We start from the raw sequence: 20,301 nt of genomic DNA, 5'->3' as shown, positions 1-20,301 counted from the left end.
AGAAAAGTTCTATACTATAGTGTCAGAAAACAAATGAGAATATAATTCAAAGATTTGTCCGTCTAGGGTTGTCGAGAACAAATATAACAGGGAATTTATGAATTTAAAAGTTCGCGACAGTGTCATTGAAGTTCTGTTCACTCTATGACAATCATCGGATGTCATACTGAATTTGCCTGCTTCGAAATTTATCTGTAGGTACCAATATAAAATGCGTTATTTTATGTACATGTTAAGAAAATTTAGAGTTCCATATCATCACCCAAAAGTTCAGTTTTAAAGTATAATTTAATGTCTCTTGTGTTTCGGTTAACTGAAAATGTAGGATCGCTTTTCGGAATTTTTGGGGTGAATAGAAACAGTAATCATCGGTGTTTCTTAAGAAGAAGGCCAAGAATTTGACAGAAGTGAAAAACCACTGTTCTCAACCCATGATATTATGCTGTGACTAGAGTAAATGGAGAAAAGTAAACAATCATCGAGATTGTATGCCTGTAAAATTTGGTGTTTAGAAAGAAAAGTTATGTTGATTTTTTTTTTTAAAAAAAAGAAGGCCGATTAAACACATGTATTTTAATAAATGAAGAGCCATTTTTTAGTCAAGGAGACGGTGTTAAAAAGCTCGCCGCTACGTTTGAGGGTACGAATTAGATTCAAAGAGGTCTGTTACTTAATGTATTAATAACAAATCAAGTTTATTAATTTAATGTTACGGTCAAGCAGTCAGAGACATAACAATTTTTATTTGAAAAACAGAATAAAAAATCACAGTTCATACAATATTTTTAGTTTTTGCATTTAATATGACTTTTTTTAATCAAATAAATTTTATTTTTTTGTTCTCCTAGATCCAAAATATATTTAGACATGTCCCAATTCACTCGAAAGACCAATAACCAAAAAAATACTAAGATTAACACTGCTGTTTCTATTCATCTCTCTCTGCAAGGAGAACAGAAACACCAAGTTTTTATTTTTTTATGTCATAATATCGATAGCTAGTTCCCAAATCTAATCATAAGTTTAAAGTTGGGCACAAGACCTATAATCCAGTGTTCCTCAAACGTTTTTGCTCAAGAGCCAATACTGATAATGTGGGGAAGCACCTCGGGCTACTTATGTACAGATCTTAACATTAATAGGTAACCTACATACATTAGTTTGTTATGAGCCGTCTGTAAACTAGCTATAATAAGGGAGCGATAATTTCCCGCTCACCTCCAAGTACTAATCGTTAAAAGTCGACACTATTCGGAAGACTTCGTGTTGACTGTTCCCTGTTTTATTCGTATATTTCTACCACCATTACCGATCCCAAAATTTAGAAACTGTAATTGTTTGACGAAGTGTCGTTGTGTTTTCTTTGCTAGCTGGTGATTACGTGATTAATAACAGTGATATTGTACATATATTTAAGTGCATTATGCAATATGAGACACGATCACTTTTGTTTACTAAATATTTTAAATGTCATTTTTCTTCTCCTCATTGCATTGTGTTACAACAGCCTCAATTTCATTTCATATTTCTTGCTTAAAAGAAGTACCGTATCCTAAGGTGACTGTCTCTATAGTGCACATTCCCGAATCCGTGTTATTTCCGTTTCAGTTTTATACCATAGCAGGTAATTGGTACGAGGCACATGCGCCCACGAGTTGTCAGTACTGGAAGACAAACATGAAAACATTCCTCCTGTCACGTCACCTCCCCCCTCCCGCCAACCCCCCCAACGACAAATCTATCTACCCTCGTACCAAGTTTCGCCCCAGAGGTGAATGGCCAACTTCCGCGAGCCTGCTACTGTTTCTCCAGTATCTTTTTGAGCTGACGAAGGAGTCAACTACGTCCAACAGCTGCAAATGGTAAGTATTTATTCTTTACTGGATTCGAATATAAATCAGCTATTCTTCTCCAAAAGATATTATACTTTAACATCGATAATAAATGGAAATTTAGTTTTCAAAACCAGTAAAGAATAAATGCTTACCGTTCGCAGCTATTGCACAGGTACGGCTGGTGATCATATGCTCATGTGCTACTGCACTATGAAAATATCGTACTTAAATTATGCCTTTTCTCTTCGAATGCGAGCCGAAAATTGCATAAAAAGTACGCAATTTCTCTTCGAATGCGAGCTGGAAATCGCATTAAAAGTACATTTCTCTTCGAAAGCTTCCTGGTACGCAAATAAAACGGACGAAAACATGTTTTGTAGTGCTCTCTCCACGATAACTACGAACCAGTGTCGAGTGCTGAAATGACAGTCCTCTCATGGAAGGGGCGCAGATGTTTGTTTTCGACTGTGCATGCTCTGATGAGACGGCATCCCTTCCCTCACTATGGGTGCTACGTTGTTCACACCATCAGGTCAGTATTTTTCTTTGGAAGTCCGTCTAAAGTATTGTGCAAGCAACATGGCGAATTCTGTAGATGATCTGCTAAAGAGCCCTTTTCCAGTACATTTTCGGAGAAGAAAGTGAGTAGAAGCAGGCTAGAATATTTCGCCTGAGTGGTCAACGCCGACCGCTGTGACCGAGTGGTTCTAGGCACCGCTACGGTCTCAGGTTCGAATCCTGCCTCGGGCGTGGATGTGTGTGATGTTCATAGCTTAGTTATGTTAAGTAGTTCTAAGTTCTAGGGGACTGATGACCTCAGATGTTAAGTCCCCTAGTCTTCAGAGCCGTTTGAACCATTGGAGTGGTCAACGGATTTTTTAGTAGTTAACGTACGGGTGCCGTGGGGCAATGGTAAAGCATACTGCTTGGCAGTTCGTTGCCTTGAGTTCGATTCCCGCTGCCACTATCAATTTTTTCTTCATTTTATTTTATTCCTCGCACTGTTAAACTATTAACTACAAAATTATTGTAGTCCATTGGTAAAATTTTGCATGAGCCGCAACTGCAATTGGCTGTACCTGACTCGTTCATCGAATTAAATTATTGTGCAGTTGCTGGCAATGACCAGCAGTGTTTACAATATATTTTGGAAATTCGTGGTAAGTTCCTATGGGACCAAACTGCTGAGGTCATCTGTCCTTAGGCTTAGACACTACTTAATATAACTTTAACTTCCGCTAAGGACAACACACATACCCATGCCCAAGGGAGGAGTCGAACCTCCGACGGGTGCAGTCGCGCGAACCGTGCCCCAGACCGCGCCACCACACAGCGCGGCTTTTACAATATTGCAGTCCTGCGATACAGGGAATAATAATTTGAAAGCGGTGCTCCGGATTGACAATAATTGCATTTTGAGGGCTGTATTCATAGGAGTCGATAGTTAGCGTGTGCCATTTTGATAACAGTTATACTTCTTGTGAGTATTCGTGCGAAAGATGGGAGTGAAGTGTCATCACTGACTGGAATAATCGTTGTAGTAACATCAGCCAGTGATTTAATTCGCCAGCGATAGAATTTCACAAAAGGACTGCCACAATGTTTGCACGTGTAGAAAGAGAATACAGTGCGCCAGACTAATTGAGGCCAGTCTACCTCATCCCTGTGAAAATAAAGTTCACCTGACTTTCGTAGCCGTATAATGTTCATATCACCTCACCTGAGAGGTGTGTATGAAGGGTGCAGGAAAGGATGGGTCACATTAGTAACTTGATCATTTTGAGTCACTATAAAAAATGAGTCTGGAATCCATGTATTATGTTCCTGAAGTTGATTTCAAAGTACTTTCAAGCAAGATCATCCAGTTGTGTCTTTAAAACATTGTGATACACTATTCAAACGGCCACAAGAACTTTATTCTAACTGAGGTGACAAAAGTCATGCGAAAGCGATATGCATATATACAGATGGCGGTAGCATCGCGTACACAAGTTATATAGAGGTCATTGTTACTCGGGTGATTCATGTGAAAGATTTCCGGCGTGATTATGACCTCACGACGGGAAATAACAAACTTTGAACGCGGAATGGCAGTTAGAACTAAATGCATGGGATATTCCATTTCAGAAATCATTAGGGAATTCAGTATTCCAATATCGCCTGCAGCGCCTCTCCTGGGCTCATGACCATATCAGTTGGATGCTAGGTGACTAGAAGACCGTGGCCTGATCGGATGAGTACCGATTTCAGTTCGTAAGAGCTGATGGTAGGTTTTAAGTGTGGCGCAGACCCCAAGAAACCATGGACCTAAGTTGACAACAAGACATTGTTGAAGCTCGTGGTGGCTCCATAATGGTGTGGACAGTGTTTACATGGAATGGACTGGGTCCTGTGGTCCAACTAAACCAATCATTGATAGGAAATGGTTATGTTCGGCTACCATTTGCAGCCATTCATAGACTTCAGGTTCCAAAACAATGATGGAATTTCTGTGGCTGACAATGCGCCATGTTACCGGGCCACAATTGCTCGCATTTGGTTTGAAGAAAATCTTGGACAGTTCGAGAGAATTATTTGGACATCCAGATTGCGTGGCACGAATAGCAAGAAACTTTTATGGGATATGATTGAGAGGTCAGTTCGTACACAAAATCTTGTAGCGGCAACATTTTCGCAATAGTGGACGGCTATAGAGGCAGTACAGCTCTGTATTTCTGAAGGGGACTTCCAATGACTTGTTGAGTCGATGCCACGTCGAGTCGCTGAACCACGACGGGCAAAAGGAGCTCCGAGATGATATTAGGAGGTGTCCCATGAGTTTTGTCATCTCAGTGTAATGCCATTAATCTCAAATTTTCAAAGTGACAAAAAGCCGATGAGCCCCTTCGTTTCCGACACCCTTAATATGCCAAAGGCTATGTAAGAAAGCTACAAGTTTGTTTTAGAATCTGAGTCCTTGTTCTTCTATTGCAAAACAAACTTGCTCCTAAATAATTTGAGGAGCACATCATGGACATGGTGGCGTTTGCGTGACTCCCTACGTCACCTCACTTCAGCTCTATAGAGCAAATTTGGGGTACCATCCAGCAAAATACCGAGTGAGTGGCGCAGTGGTAAAACACTGGCCTTATGCTCGGAAAGATGGCGATTCAAATCTTTGTTCAGCCTTCCAGATTTTGGTTTTGAGTGTTTTCGCTAAATCGATTAAGGCAAATATCGGAGTGGTTCCTTTGCAAAGACACGGCCGATCTTCTTCCCTATCGTTCTATCGACCGATCTTTTGCTTCGTTTTTAATGACATGGTCTTCGACGGAACGTTAAACTTTAATTTTCTTTTTCCTTCTCTCGAGCAAGGTGTGCGCGCCTTAGACTCAATTACGACTAATCTGTGTGAAATGAGAGTGCTGGATGAACGGTGATGGCTTACATTGTCTCGCGGAGCCAGGGCCACGAAGCGTTGCCGTCGTCATTAGCGCGAAAGAGTGTGCTACACGCCACCGCTACTAGGTACGTGTCTCTACTTCAGCTGCTCATTAGTGCGTAACGAGCTGAATATATTGTCATGCTCTATTCGATAAAATCAATATGCGATAACTTTTCCAGCCAATGGTAACATTTCGAATTTTTCTTGTTTTCAGCCCATGTACTAATACTCTATGGACGTGCCTTCTTCCAGGTCTGTAAATGATCCATCGCCGTCTCCACGTTTCCCGCACTCCTAGTAATTTCATCTCCAGCGATAATGCATAGGATAATGCTTCCCTCCTCTCCTGAAACGAAATGTAAGCTGTTGGCAACATGTTAGTCGGTTAGTGTTACTTTCAAGCGTGAGCATGTAAGCAATCTGGCGAGAAAAGGCTTTCGATAATGAAACAAGTATTTGATTCAAACGTGCTTATTAAATTCCCAATCCGGAATGGATTAGTCGGTAACTGCTATACTGATTCTCTATTCATTTTGTCAACTCGTGTCTTTGCAAGTCATCTACCCAATTCAAATGTTCTAACGTCTCCACTTTCACACCTGTTGGTCCAACTTCTTTCATTCGTCTTTAAAACTCCAAAAATCACTCCTCATTGAGCTTACGTTCCTCTCGCCACAGGCAGAAGATTCATCGACACGAATCAACTTTAATAAAAACAACCGTTCGCTGCTACAGTTTGCTGCGAACTACTCATTCTTGCATATGTATTTTTATGCTGTTCTTAGGAAACGAATTTGAAGTTGATAGTAATGTAAAAAATTTTTGTGGCTGCATTTATTGCTTCTTTGTAAATATTTTGCGTCTTGTTAGTGTTGCCTTTACTTAGGATTAAAAAATGAGACTATTTATATTAATGAAGCAAAAGGTAGCAATATAATCTTGCATTCGTCGTTTTTTAGCAGTTATTCCGAAGGTGCTGAATCATAAAATTATGGAAGAGCGCGAATTCGCAGCAGCTTTACATGCAAGAAACACACGACTATTTTGCGGCAGTCATAGGTATGAAACAGTTGCCAATCCTATTAGGACAATTATTTGCACTATTACCAAGCTTTTATTTTTTACACTAAATAACAGAAGTGGAACGTTCCAACCTTGGTAATAACGCCACTAGGGACATTGAAACACAAACAATTGGCAAAACAATTATAGAGAAAGAGATTTCATTTATAACATTTTAAGATAATATATGAAATTTACGAACGATTTTAATTATTTTCCATGTGCTTTATAAATCAGTTACTAACTCACAATTAACACCCAAATGAAAGTATCTTAATTTTGTTTTACTACGTGAACGTACTTTACGATAAGACGCCTAAGAAAATTATTTTGTATAACGAACCGAAAACTTAATATGGCACTTTAAAATCATTCTAAAGAATTTTTTTCTTATAAGTGTATAGTTACGATGCTAAAGCTCAGATCTAAGTTTGCGGACCAGGGACCTACACCAAGAGGCACGAAGAGGATTAGTCAATACGCTAACAACAATTTGAAATAATGCTTGGTACTTATTGAAAAAAAAACCGCTGCTCCACACATATACAAGTCCAGTTATTACTTTGTCTCAAGGTGGTGAGACACTACGTCGAGTACATTGTACCTTCAACGGCAGTTTTACCAATTTCATTTAGCCTCTTTACACTGCAGTTCCCGCAAGGTCATTCTTTTTGCTAGTGCACCATATTGAAAGGTATCATGGAGCTTATTGTGTCTTACTCTTGCAACATAAACACATTGCAACATCCATCCAGTGCTTATGATGATGATGTTTAGTTTGTGGGGCGCTCACCTGCACGGTCATCTGCGCCCATACAAAGTCCCAATTTTACACAGTCAATTTTCTTTTCACAATCCAATCTAATCACTATCAGAAATGATGATGATGAAATGATGATGATGAAATGATGAGGAAAACACATACACCCCCTGTGGAGAGAAAATCCCCAACCCGGACGGGAATCGAACCCGGGACCCCGTGATCCAGAGCAACGTTAGCCCCCCGCCTTTTTTTTAAATCTTATTTTGTTCGTTTTAGTTCGTTGCATCTGCTCGGGGCGGACGTTGTAAGACACCCGTTTCAGTTCGTTGTTGATCCATTAACTCAGTTTTTTTTCCTTTTTATTACAGAGGGCAGCTACCCTCTGACCGAACACGCTGAGCTACCGTGCCGGCTCCCCTAGACTACGAGCTGCGGACTTCCAGTGCTTAGCTAGAGCTCCACTGCTCCAAATACTCATCTTCTTATCATTAAAACATAACATCTGAGGATACAGTATCAGTTTACTAGTTGGAAGTAACAGCTCACAATACAAATTTTACTGGCTGATAATTTGCCCTCAACTTACTGCTCTGTTCAGCACTCAATATTCAACTGACTCACTGCATCTGGCTTGGCGTGCACTCAGTTCTGTTATCCATCTTTTACATGTACCTAATACAGAGGGACTTCACACGGCTTTTCCTTCTCTAATATTACATTACAAATGCTGTTTATAAATCCTCTGTATGGATCACTATATTTGCAAAACATCATACGAAACTCACAATTAATTTCCAATAATTGTCACAAAATGAACCTCTACAAAATTGTTTTACGGAAGTCAATCAAATGAATAAAAGAAGTATTGTCTGTTCAGCGCATGCGACACATGTGGTAGTGCTACCAACTGATTAAGAATAAACTTAACACAACGTGCTTGAGTTCTTCTCACGTTGGTGCTGCCAACTGTTCACATAAAATGACCGCAAATGCGTTCAAGTGTTCAAATGTGTGTGAAATCTTATGGGACTTAACTGCTAAGGTCATCAGTCCCTAAGCTTACACGCTACTTAACCTAAATTATCCTAATGACAAACACACACACCCATGCCCGAGGGAGGATCCGAACCTCCGCCGGGACCAGCCGCACAGTCTATGACTACAGCGCCTCAGGCCGCTCGGCTAATACCGCGCGGCGCAAATGCATTAATTGTTCAAATGTGTGTGAATTTCTAAGGGACAAAACTGCTCAGGTGATCGGTCCCTAGACTTACTCACTACTTAAACTACCTTATGCTAAAAACAACAACACAGACACCCCTACCCGAGGGAGGACTCCAACCTCCGACGGGAGGGGCCACACAGTCCTCAACATGGCGCCTCAAACCGCGCGGCCACTCCGCGCGGCGCAAGTTCATTAACTATTAGTCAGCACTTGAAATTGTCTAGCTATATATGACTTCGACCGTGCTAGATTTGGACAAATAACTATGGCTTTTAGAAACAATTTCATATAAATTTCTTTTTATGTTTTAACAAATACCAATTTTTTATTGTAGTAGCTGCTATATAGTGCAAAGTCCACTTATTGAAAAATGGTTAGAAATATACTCTGCCGCACCCGGGCTATAGCCAAATAGCTAACCCTGTTATATTGCCTCCCATGTAACCGCAGCCCACTTCACTCAAATTTACCGTCTACAACAATGGCTCGACGTATAACTTTGTGTTTGTGTGTGTGTGTGTGTGTGTGTGTGTGTGTGTGTGTTTGGTGACTGCGTGAAGGAGCGTTGAGCGCGGTGCCGCTTTTTGTGGTTAAGATACTAGACTCACATTCCAAAGGACTGGGGATTCAGTTCCCTGTCCGCTCACCCAGATTTCGATTTTCCACAGTTTACCCAAATCGCTTAAGACAAATACCGGGATGCTTCTCTTGATAAGGATTTCCTCTCCTCCTTCCCGAATACAAACTTCTATTCCGTCTCTAACGATCTCCTCGTCGAAGAGACATTAAACTCTAATCTTACTACTTTTACAGCAGCAGGTTTTGGTAGGCAGCTGAAGATACAAAAAATTCCCCTGTCAAGCAGAAATTTCACAATCTGCCTCTTTTCGTTTAATCTGGAACTGAATACAACATTCTAAAGGAGCAGCATCCAGGTTTTATATTTGTTATAAGAATGTAGAATGTGAACTTGGAGAGCTTTAAATACGCTTTGCTGTACAAGAACACTAGTAGTCTCGAAAAACCGACTGTTAGTTCATATCTGTGTTTCACAGACATTGTAATGTCATTACGCGCTGATGAGAGAAGCCCATAATACAGACAATCGTTTTACCGATCTGCTGATGTGACTGGAAGAGGAAAAGAAGCGTGTAGTGGCTTCATCGCAGTATACTCGTAACACATGCGCCGTTGCTGAGGCGCATCTCGACGCCACGTTTGCCCTATTATCGATCCTTCACCAGAACATTCCGCTGGGTGCAGCAGTGAGTCGCACCTGCAAAAGGGCAACGTCTTATTGCCTTCTATCATCAGTTTGCCTGCTTTCCCACGGGAAACAGTTACAGAGAGCATGAATGAAAAGGGCGTTTACGTAAAGGGAAAATATGACAATGCAACGTTTTATCATCGTCACCCATACAGTGCTTTTGTTAGTACTAACTGAGGTTGTACACTCAACACTTTTCTGCCCTTTAAAGAACGACCTCGTTACTTTAGCTGGGCATATCTCCGGGACTGTGTTACAGCTATTTCAGTTTAATGTTGATGGAGGCATTAATGTCTTTGGCGTAGCAGAACAGCCTCATGTGAATTCCTCAAAGTAAAAATTATTTCTTCAAATTATTGAAATTCTTATTTACTAGTGAATTAAACGATGGCTGAGAGATATTACTTGCACGCTGTATGTTATAAGGTATCAAAGCAAACTCCTTACAAGGCGTTTATACAGTGTGTTTTACAATTCCTTTTATAATCTTCTAGGGGCTCTAAAATGGACCCAGTAGATAAAGTTTCGAAAAGATATTCATATCGAGAAACGTACCGTTTGGCTGTAAATCTGAAGATCGGATCATTTTCAAATGTCCTGCTTCACAACCTTCAAACTTAGTTTACATCCAGACGGTACATTTCCGGACATTGGTTCCTTAATACAACTTTATCTACCAAGTCCCCTCTACAACATCTAGCAGCCTGTAATATTAGTTGTGTAACACCCTGTATGTTTAACACAAATTTGATACGGTGCCAGTATCCTATGCTCATAGTTGACCATACGTCAATATCGAATAATAATAACTGTAGGCAACGTCTCAAAATGATTGCAGATGTAAGGCACGTTTATTGAAGAGCCAAATTTTTTTCAGGAGTATCGTTACAATTGGCGAGAAGTAAACTTTTACGGAGCCAGAGTCTAAGCTCCACCGTCAACATCCGTAATCGGCAAATCGTATTACGGAGTCATATGGAGAGTAATTCCATCACTGCCGGCCGGTGTGGCCGTGCGGTTCTATGCGCATCAGTCTGGAACCGCGTGACCGCTACGGTCGCAGGTTCGAATCCTGCCTCGGGCATGGATGTGTGTGATGTCCTTAGGTTAGTTAGGTTTAAGTAGTTCTAAGTTCTAGGGGACTGATGACCATAGATGTTAAGTCCCATAGTGCTCAGAGCCATTTGAACCATTTTTTAATACCATCATTTTCCGCTTTCCTGTTCCATTCACGAGTAGTGTGCGTCAGAAAGCTCCGAATGAGGTCGAATATCACAGATTTCCCTGCCGTGGCCATTTCACTGGATGTATGTGGGAGGATAATACTTTGCCTGGCTCTTCTTGGAACGTACGCTCTCGCAAATTTAAGAGAAAACCTTACCGTGAAGCACATTGTCACTTTAATAGCCTCTGACATTGGAGTCTGGTGTGGTCTCCGTGACTGCCTCGCGTTTACTAAATGTACCCGTGATGAGACGCGCCGCAGTTTTTGTGTCGCGTCTATCAGCTTTATTCAATCCACCTGATGTATGTCCTAAATTAACGGCAGTACCCAAGAAGAGATAGAGCGAGGGTTTTGAGCTATCTCTTTTGTGGACAGTTTATGTTTAGATGTCAGACTATGGAAGAATTTCTTAAAAATTCTTCCATAGTCTGACATCTAAACATAAACTCTGTCTACCGACCCTGGTGGGCCCATCGGTAGCTAGCGACCGCCGTGTCATCCTCCGTCAATGAATGTTGGACACTACTCCCCCAGCAGTTGTCAGTGCTCGTGACCTGGTGCCGCTACTACTTGGTCAAACAGCTCCTCTGTGTGCATCACGACCCTCAGCGGACCCCATTTCAGTCCTCCCACCAAGGAAAAATCCCAGGCAGTGCCGGGAGTTGAACACAGGTCCTCCACAAGGCAGTCAATCGCTCTGACAGCTCCTCTACGAAGGTGAACAGTCTGATATCTGCTTTTCCTGATATTGGTGGTCATTCCAGTGAAGTTAGTTCCAAACGCATATTCCTAAATATTTATGGATGTTTCCAGTAACTGTTCGCTGATAAGTTAATAGTGCAGTGGTGGATCCTCCTATATTTTTACTTACATGGGGAGTCAGCTACTAGTCGCTGCACAAAGCGTCGATCTTCCGCAGGTGTTTCTGTCTAGGTGACAATATCGTTTGCCTTCCGTAAGTAATGGAAAACGGCGTTACCTGGACGCCACTGTATACTGCCTGCTGGATCTCGGACAAACAGAGCGAACTGAGCTTCACAAGGCTGCTGTTCAAAGAATCAACATTCATTCCTATGGATCATATTTTCTGTTCGAAGAAGGTTGTATACGCAAGCAAATTTTCGGTTACTCTACAACAGGCTGACGTCGGCGATAACTGTAGGCCTATAGTTAGGCGCATCTGCCGGACGACTCTTCTTGGAAAAGGGACTCACCTGCGCTTTTATCCAATCGCTTATAACGGTTCGTTGCACCAGAGATCTACGATAAATTTCTACTAGGAGGGAAGGACGTTCTGTCACTCATATACATAACGCAATAGCCGGCCGGTGTGGCCATGCGGTTCTAGCGCTTCAGTCTGGAACCGCGTGACCGGTACGGCCGCAGGTTCGAATCCTGCCTCGGGCATGTATGTGTGTGATGTCCTTAGATTAGTTAGGTTTAAGTAGTTCTAAGTTGTTCTAGGTGACTGATGACCACAGATGTTAAGTCCCATAGTGCTCAGAGCCACATAACACAATAGGTCTAGTTACCCATCCTCTAAATACTTCAATGCTTCGCTATGCCTGAAGTTTTAAAAGTTCTCCTCCCACTCACTTCTTCTCAGTTCCCTTTGTATGAGTGCGATTTACTGCTATTTTCTTGATCATTCGTTATGGGCGAGCAGCAGTACGTTGCTGTTCGTCAACCGAGAGCAGTTAAGAAATATAAAAGCATGAATTCTAAAAAACAGTAAAAAATAAAATATTTACTGGCAATTTACATTAAGGATTGTTAGTAAAATGTTGTCTTTTAAAATACATAATACTGATGACATTATTCATAAAAAACGGAGCATTACACTTCCCTATATTTGCAGGAAGTGAATAATATGTGAAGAGAGTTGTTAAACAGAGAGTGTTTTGGAAAGGAGGTGAGATGGAAGAGTTGGGGAGAAGGACCCTAAAGGGCTTTGGAAAGGAAGAGTGGAAAATGTGGACGGGGTGGGGGGGGAGGGGGAAGCAAGAGACCCGACATAAAGAGGAATATTCCTTTAATGCCAGAAGGGTAGACAGATCGCTGGGAGGATTTTGTGGTAAGGTAAGGGGATGTCCTTAGGTTAGTTAGGTTTAAGTAGTTCTACGTTTTTCTAGGTGACTGATGACCACAGATGTTAAGTCCCATAGTGCTCAGAGCCACATAACGCAATAGGTCTAATTACCCATCCTCTAAATACTTCAATGCTTGACGGGATTGTTCAAGTTTCGTTGGTACAAATGCAGAACAGTGATAAAACGATAGAAGGGAAGATGCCAAGTCTGCTGGAAACAGGAAATCTGAAGGGGCTCAATGTGAAAGAGGGGAAAATAGCAAGCTGATACAGTATCCTAGTGGTGGATGGTCGATGGCTACGGAAGGCAAGGCAGAGTGTTCGGTGTTGCGGTTGGTTTGCCTTGTAATTATTGCCTGAGTCTCGGAAGGGTTGAGCTTGAGGAGCCACTGGCTGAACCTGCCGGTAAATTGGTTGAGTTTGAACTGAAAAGATAGTTGAAATTTCTGGAATGGGTGTAGCGTTAGAAAGACGGTGTTGTCGTTGTACTAGCGCTAGACAGGAGGAGTGGGGGTCCCGGCATATCAACTCTATAGACTTGACTGCTACCCGTGGGCAGCCGGGTGCTCACAGGCAACGGTTGACGGGCTAACATGTGAAGCGCGGCCAGTCTGGCAGCCAAACTAGCGAACTGCTGTGGCCTCACGGCCGCAGGCAGGGGAGGCTAAGGGGTTAGCGCATGCGCAGACAGTGTGTAATAGAGCTGCCTGGCAGGTAACCTACACTAGTTGCGTCTGTCTGTGAGCGAGCTGATGGCCCGACAGCCTTACCCCATGTGTCAGGGAATGAAGACTCCTGCGCCATCTTTTGGTGTTCTGTTAAGTCTGTACATTGTGCTGCCCTCTGCAGCGGATATATTTCAACTATAACTGTAAAATGGACGTGTGAGAATAATGGTGTGTGTGAGCAGAAGTTTCACTGTGTCCTTGATTTCACTAGTGTGTAGCAACATTTTGGTGCCGAAACCCGGGAGAACATGAAGAGATAGAGTGCTACCACACATTAAAGAGGACTCGACGCCGGCGGAAGGGTATCCCTTCACCTCATGATATTGTCTTAGCAGCAGGAGGTATTCTGTCTTCCACCTGCACCAGATGTCGTTATTGACCCTTTGTCTGAGTCGGAACTCCTTGGCAAGGTCCTTTCTAGTTGCTGGCTCTGGCCCACATGGAATTGTTACTAATTTCCCACAATTCAGAAAGTGAGCTGGCGTCAATGCAGTGTCGCTCTCTCCTTGAGTGATGGGTCGTGAGTTTATTGCGGCTTCTATGCTGATCAAGGTGGTGTTTAAGCTCTCTTCATCCACCTGGGAGCGACCAAGAACTTTCCTCAGGCAGCGCTTTACTGAGCCTATCATGCGTTCCCACCAGCCTCCCCACCAAGCCGCACGTGGTGGTATGAATTTCCAAGTGATTCCATGGTGGGCACGGTAGAGCTGTACGTCAGTATGCTGCATGGTTTTGAAAAGCTCTGCCAGTTCTGAGTTGGCTGCATGGAATGTTGTAGCATTGTCTGAGTAGACAGTGACTGGTAGGCTCCTACGTCCTGCAAAGCGTTGCATGGCCATCAAAAATCTGTCAGTGGACATGTCAGTTGCAAGTTCAATATGAATGGCCCATGTTGTTGCACATGTGAATAGGACCATGTAGGACTTTTTTGTTTGATGTCCAGATTTGACATATAATGGTCCGGCAAAATCGATGCCTGTTACTGCAAATGGTCTTGAAGGCTGAACTCTGTCCAGTGGTAGTGGGGCCTGCATCTCTGCATACCGGCGACTGTGTATTATCTTGCATGGTAGGCAAGAGTGAAGAACTCTCCTAACAGCTTGTCGTCCTCGCAGAATCAAAAATTCTTCTCGCATTTCCCCTAACACAATCCGCACACCGAGATGATGCAGTCTTACGTGTGTGTGTCTGATGAGAAGCTCAGTGAAATGGTGACGTCCATCCAATATAACTGGATGCTTCTCTGAGTGTGAAAGTTCAGCACATTGCAGCCTACCACCAAGACGAAGGATGCCATCCGATATAAAGGGATTGTATCAAGCAATCTTTGATTCCTTGGGCAATTGTTCTCCCTTACGCAATGCAGACAGTTCACTAGTGAATAGTTCCTCTTGAACTCTTCTGATCCAGTAGGTGCGGGCATTTTGTAATTCTAAAGCACTAAAACTGCCAGAGATTCTATGAAGATCTGTCGACCGGTCCAGCTGGTCATCCCCCTCGAGATGGACCAGGGTGGGGAGGATGTCGGGGAATGAAGACTCTTATGCCATCTGTAGGTGTTCTGTTAAGTCTGTACATTGTGCTGCCCTCTGCAGCGGATATACTTCAACTATAACTGTAAAATGGGCGTGTGAGAATAAAGGTGTGTGTGAGCAGAATTTTTACTGTGGCCTTGATTTCACTAGTGTGTGGCAACACCATGAGGCAGAGTTAGAAAAATCTTGTAGGGGATAAATAGAAGTGGAGAAAAGACAGAGGCTTGGTACACACCTGTAGGTGGATAGAAGAAACAGGAATCAGTGTTCTTTATTGTTACGTAGGATAGACAGTTGTATAGAAAGGATGCAATAAGATAGATATAGTTTCTAAGGAAGTGTATACATCTCACGTTTGGAAAGGAGATTGGAATTCCATATATGGAGATACACGTATACTCTCTCTAAGTAAAGGATACAAAGATAGAATATTTGTTGTTGTTGTTGTTGTTGTTGTGGTCTTCAGTCCTGAGACTGGTTTCATGCAGCTCTCCATGCTACTCTATCCTGTGCAAGCTTCTTCATCTCCCAGTACTTACTGCAACCTACATCCTTCTGAATCTGCTTAGTGTATTGTCTCTTGGTCTCCCTCTACGATTTTTACCCTCCACACTGCCCCCCAATGCTAAATTTGTGATCCCCTGATGCCTCAGCACATGTCCTACCAACCGGTCCCTTCTTCTTGTCAAGTTGTGCCACAAACTCCTCTTCTCCCCAATTCTATACAATACCTCCTCATTAGTTATGTGATCTACCCATCTAATCTTCAGCATTCTTCTTTAGCACCACATTTCGAAAGCTTCTATTCTCTTCTTGTCCATACTATTTATCGTCCATGTTTCACTTCCATACATGGCTACACTCCATACAAATACTTCCAGAAACGATTTCCTGTCACTTAAATCTATACTCGATGTTAACAAATTTCTCTTCTTCATCTTATATCCTCCTTTCAAGACACTGTCCATTCCGTTCAACTGCTCTTCCAAGTCCTTTGCTGTCTCTGACAGAATTACAATGTCATCGGCAAACCTCAAAGTTTTTATTTCTTCTCCATGGATTTTAATACCTACACAAAATTTTTCTTTTGTTTCATTTACAATTATTACAAATTCATTTACAATTATTGAATTGGTGAGATAGGGTTGACTAAGGTACAGGGGCTGATCGTCAGAGGAGATGTTAGGACAGACACCACACAGGGAGGGGTAGGTGCTGGTTTAGATGTTTGTGTATGTGCCAGAAACAGAAGGATCCAAGACCTTCGTGTGAACACCGAGGTGGGTCCAATCAGGTTTGTTGAGTTCAAAGAGAGGTTAGGGGGGATTATTATGAAGAAGCAAAAGAAGTCACTAAAAAACGTACAAACTGTTTAGTGCTGTATCTACGCTGCATGCGTGTCGGATACTGGAGTGTCTCCTCAGAACTCTATCTTCTTTCAACAGATGCCTATCGTCTAGCTGCAAATACACTCAACATTGCGATAAAGTCTTTGTACGCCTGCATGAAATAAGACTTCCTGAAACTGCTTCTCTAATGCTGTCACAGGCCTGTGGAACGGAGTACCTAGTAATCTAAGCGAAATCAAACGCCGGGCTGCACTGAAAGGCAGCTGGAGTCCTTGTGTTATCTCTCCAGTAATCTGCCGCTGCAGGCAACGCTACCGGCTCCTCCTATCCAGCAGTGAAAACCTCATTTTTTCCTCATTACCTCGCTCCCATTTTCATTTCGCTATCTCCCCTTCCCTGTTCTTCCTACTCGTTAGCTTTCGTTCATTTATTTTCCTTTTATTCGTTTTCTTTATTTTCCCTTTCTTCTTGCTTTTGTTTGTTGCTTATTCTTATTACGTTTTTCTTAATTAGTGTTGGCTTCTACAACAGCGTGCAACCTTCAGCAGCAACTATTATTATTACACCGTTTCTATTACTTTTATTTCTTTCATGTAACTAAAACACATAGACAGAGTCCGTCGTTCTTCCACTCCAGTAGTGGTTTTATGAGAATCATTACTGTTTTATTGGTTCCATACATATTACCATCGTTATTACTTTCGCATTTACAAAAAGTTACGCTTCTTTTTTTCCGGAGAAAAGACATGTAACGTATGTCAATTAATAATGAAAGACCCCTTTGGTAGCATTATTTAATCGTCACCGAGGAATATGATACAACACAGTAGTAGTGATTGTCAACAACTGACTACTGTAACATTACTCGTCATTTACTCTTCTACGTCTACATGGATACTCTGAAAATCACATTTAAGTGTCCGGCAGATGTTTCATCCAACAACCCTCACAATTCTCAATTATTCCAATCTCGTATAGCGCGAAGAAAGAACGAACACCTATATCTTTCCGTAAGAGTTCTGATTCCCTTTATTTTATGATGGTGATCGCTTCTTCCTATGCAGGTCGGCGTCAACAAAATATTTTCGCATTAGGAGGAGAAATTTGTGGATTGGAATTTCGTGAGAAGATTGCTGCGCAAGGAAAAACGCCTTTGTTTTAATGATGTCCATCCCAAGTCCTGTATCATTTCAGTGACACTCTCTCCCTATCTCCCACACCGATCAGCGGTATTCTAAAAGAGTACGGACAAATTAAGTGCCCCTGTATTCGCGATACAGTTTCAGTCTCTATATAGTGTCGCCACACCCGAAAAACAACAGAACGATTTACATTAAGCCATCTGGCCTTTTCAGTTTGTGACTGTCCTGCTTTCATTCTTCTTATCGCCTTCCACTAAAGAGAGTCTGATAAGCGTCTTCTCGGTGCTTGAAATTTCCTTGCCAATGGTGTAGTTGTTTTTACCAGAGTTCAGGGGGAAATCTCGTTTTGTTTCATTACACAGAGCAGGGACTACTGAAAGATTAACATACATTTGTAACAAACACCTATGTCATTCTAAAGCATACAATCAAAATATAGTGCACCGCTGTGTACAATCTAACGCTCAAGATTTGCGACGGATAATACACTAACCTCCTTCCACTGCCCTGAGCTCAACACTCGCTCACATGAGGAGGCATCCTTACACAGACTCTTTATGTAGAGAGATGGTAAAACAAGAAGAAGGTAATACAAAAGCAGAAGTATCGTCAATCTTGTGTATGTAATGTGTGTGTGTGTGTGTGTGTGTGTGTGTGTGTGTCTGTGTGTGTGTGTGTGTCTGTGTCTGTGTCTGTGTGTGGCCGTTGGGGGGGTGGGAGGGGGAGGGGATAGGTGGGTGTATAATTTAGTGTAGACAGTGACTTGTGAAGCAACACGAATAAATAAAATTATAAAATGTACCAGTATTCTCTTATGTTATTGGTTAACTTCTTCTTTATAAATTCGTTTACACAAACAACAGCGTTGTTGACAACACATAAATAATTTGTCAGCTAAATTTGCCTGTAGTGACATGGCTGTATCTATGAACTAATTAAATTTTTAATTGTTTATCCCTTTGAGTTAAGATGGCGTGTGAAACATCACTGCATAAATGAACTGTGGACGGATCATCTAAGAACCTGATACCAGAGCGAGTTTTTTACTCTGCAGAGAAGTTTACGATGTTTCTAAGCTTTGTGGAAGTTTGTAACTACGTGCCGGACTGGAACTTGAATCCAGCATCTTGCCTTTCGCAGGAAATGCTTTTATCTTCTGAACTACTGAGACACGACTCACGAACCCTTCACACAGATGCACTTCAGTGAGATACCTCACGCCTAATTTCTAACCTTCAAAGACGCTTTCCTCCATGCCTTGCTGGATTAATACTCCGGCAAAGGAAAAAAAAAACGGAAAATTTTTTGTGAAGAGATTTGTCTAAAAGTAAGAGATAAAATAGATTAGAGAAACATTTGAGATACCTCATTTCCTGTACATGATTTCGAGAATAATTCAAAGGCTCTTAAGATGTTTGTGTAACCTCTTTTATTTCTTAAATTTAGAAGAATCTTTCTGTAAAACATTTGACTGATATTTTAATCATTTTATTTTCGAGATTTGTTCAGAAAGCATGAACTTATTGACACCTCATTTGTTTTCCTAGCCTCTTCTATTCTTTGAATGTCCTGAATTTAGTACTTGATTCGAAGGAAACCATATTTATAGATGAATGCCACACTAACGTAACTTCTTGTGCGCGAAATAGCTACACCTTGAACAGCCAAGTTTTTTAAACTCCTTTGTCTTCCTAGTGTCTACTGTTGTCGAAGTATCCTAAATTTGGTACTTAATTCGGAGGAAACCATTATAAAAATCTAATATCACAACAGTGCAATTTTTTTACGCATAGTATCTAGGCCTTGAAGACATGAAGATTTTGGCACTTCGTTTACATATCTAGGAGCAGCTGTTACTGAAATATTTCAATTTTCTCGTAAATCACTAATTATTTTTTCTTCATTACCATTATTACCTTTAAGCAAATGAACCCTTTTTTGTAAAACCATACCTCTCGTTGGTCAGTTTTTTTTCTCATTTGTTGATTTCCCACTCTTCGTTGTATTATTTTTGCTCCGCTCGAACATTTGACCCAAAAGGAAACTGCAGAGAAATGACTAGCTACAGCGTAGGTGTTGACTCCAGACTAAATACACTGCAGCGCTAAAAAAACTGGTACACCTGCCTAACATTGTGTAGGTCCTCGGCGAACACGCAGTAATGCCGCAACACGACGTGATATGGATTCGACTAATCTCTGAAGTAGTGGTGGAGGGAATTGAAACCATTAACACTGCAAGGCTGTCCATAAATCCGTAAGAATACGAGGGGGTGGAGATATCTTCTAAACAGCACGTTGCAAGGCCTCCCAGTTATACTCAATAATGTTCATGTATGGGGAGTTTGGTGGCCAGTGGAAGTGTTTAAACTCAGAAGAATGTTCCTGGAGCCAGTCTGTAGCAATTCTGGACGTGTGGGTTGTCCCATTGTCCTTCTGGAATTGCAAAAGTCCTTCGGAATGCACAATGGACATGAATGGATGCAGATGATCAAAATCAGAGTCGTATTTAGACGTATTACGGGTCCCACATCACTCCAACTACACACGCCCCACATCATTACAGAACCTCCACCAGCTTGAACAGTCCCATGCTAACATGCAGGGTCCATAGATTTATGAGGTTGTCTCCATACCCGTACACTTCCATCTGCTCTA

The 20,301-nt window shown here is 41.8% G+C and overlaps 1 protein-coding gene across 1 annotated transcript in view; it reads left to right on the top strand.

The window, feature by feature from the left end:
• The window catches only part of LOC124722543 (microtubule-associated protein 1B-like), a 633,686-nt gene that overhangs the window by 77,342 nt on the left and 536,043 nt on the right, over positions 1-20,301 (top strand). The window lies entirely within an intron of this gene.

The sequence above is a fragment of the Schistocerca piceifrons genome, chromosome X (assembly GCF_021461385.2).
Source record: "Schistocerca piceifrons isolate TAMUIC-IGC-003096 chromosome X, iqSchPice1.1, whole genome shotgun sequence".
In the NCBI taxonomy this organism is placed as follows: domain Eukaryota; kingdom Metazoa; phylum Arthropoda; class Insecta; order Orthoptera; family Acrididae; genus Schistocerca; species Schistocerca piceifrons.
This window is presented reverse-complemented; position numbering and strand designations above follow the sequence as displayed.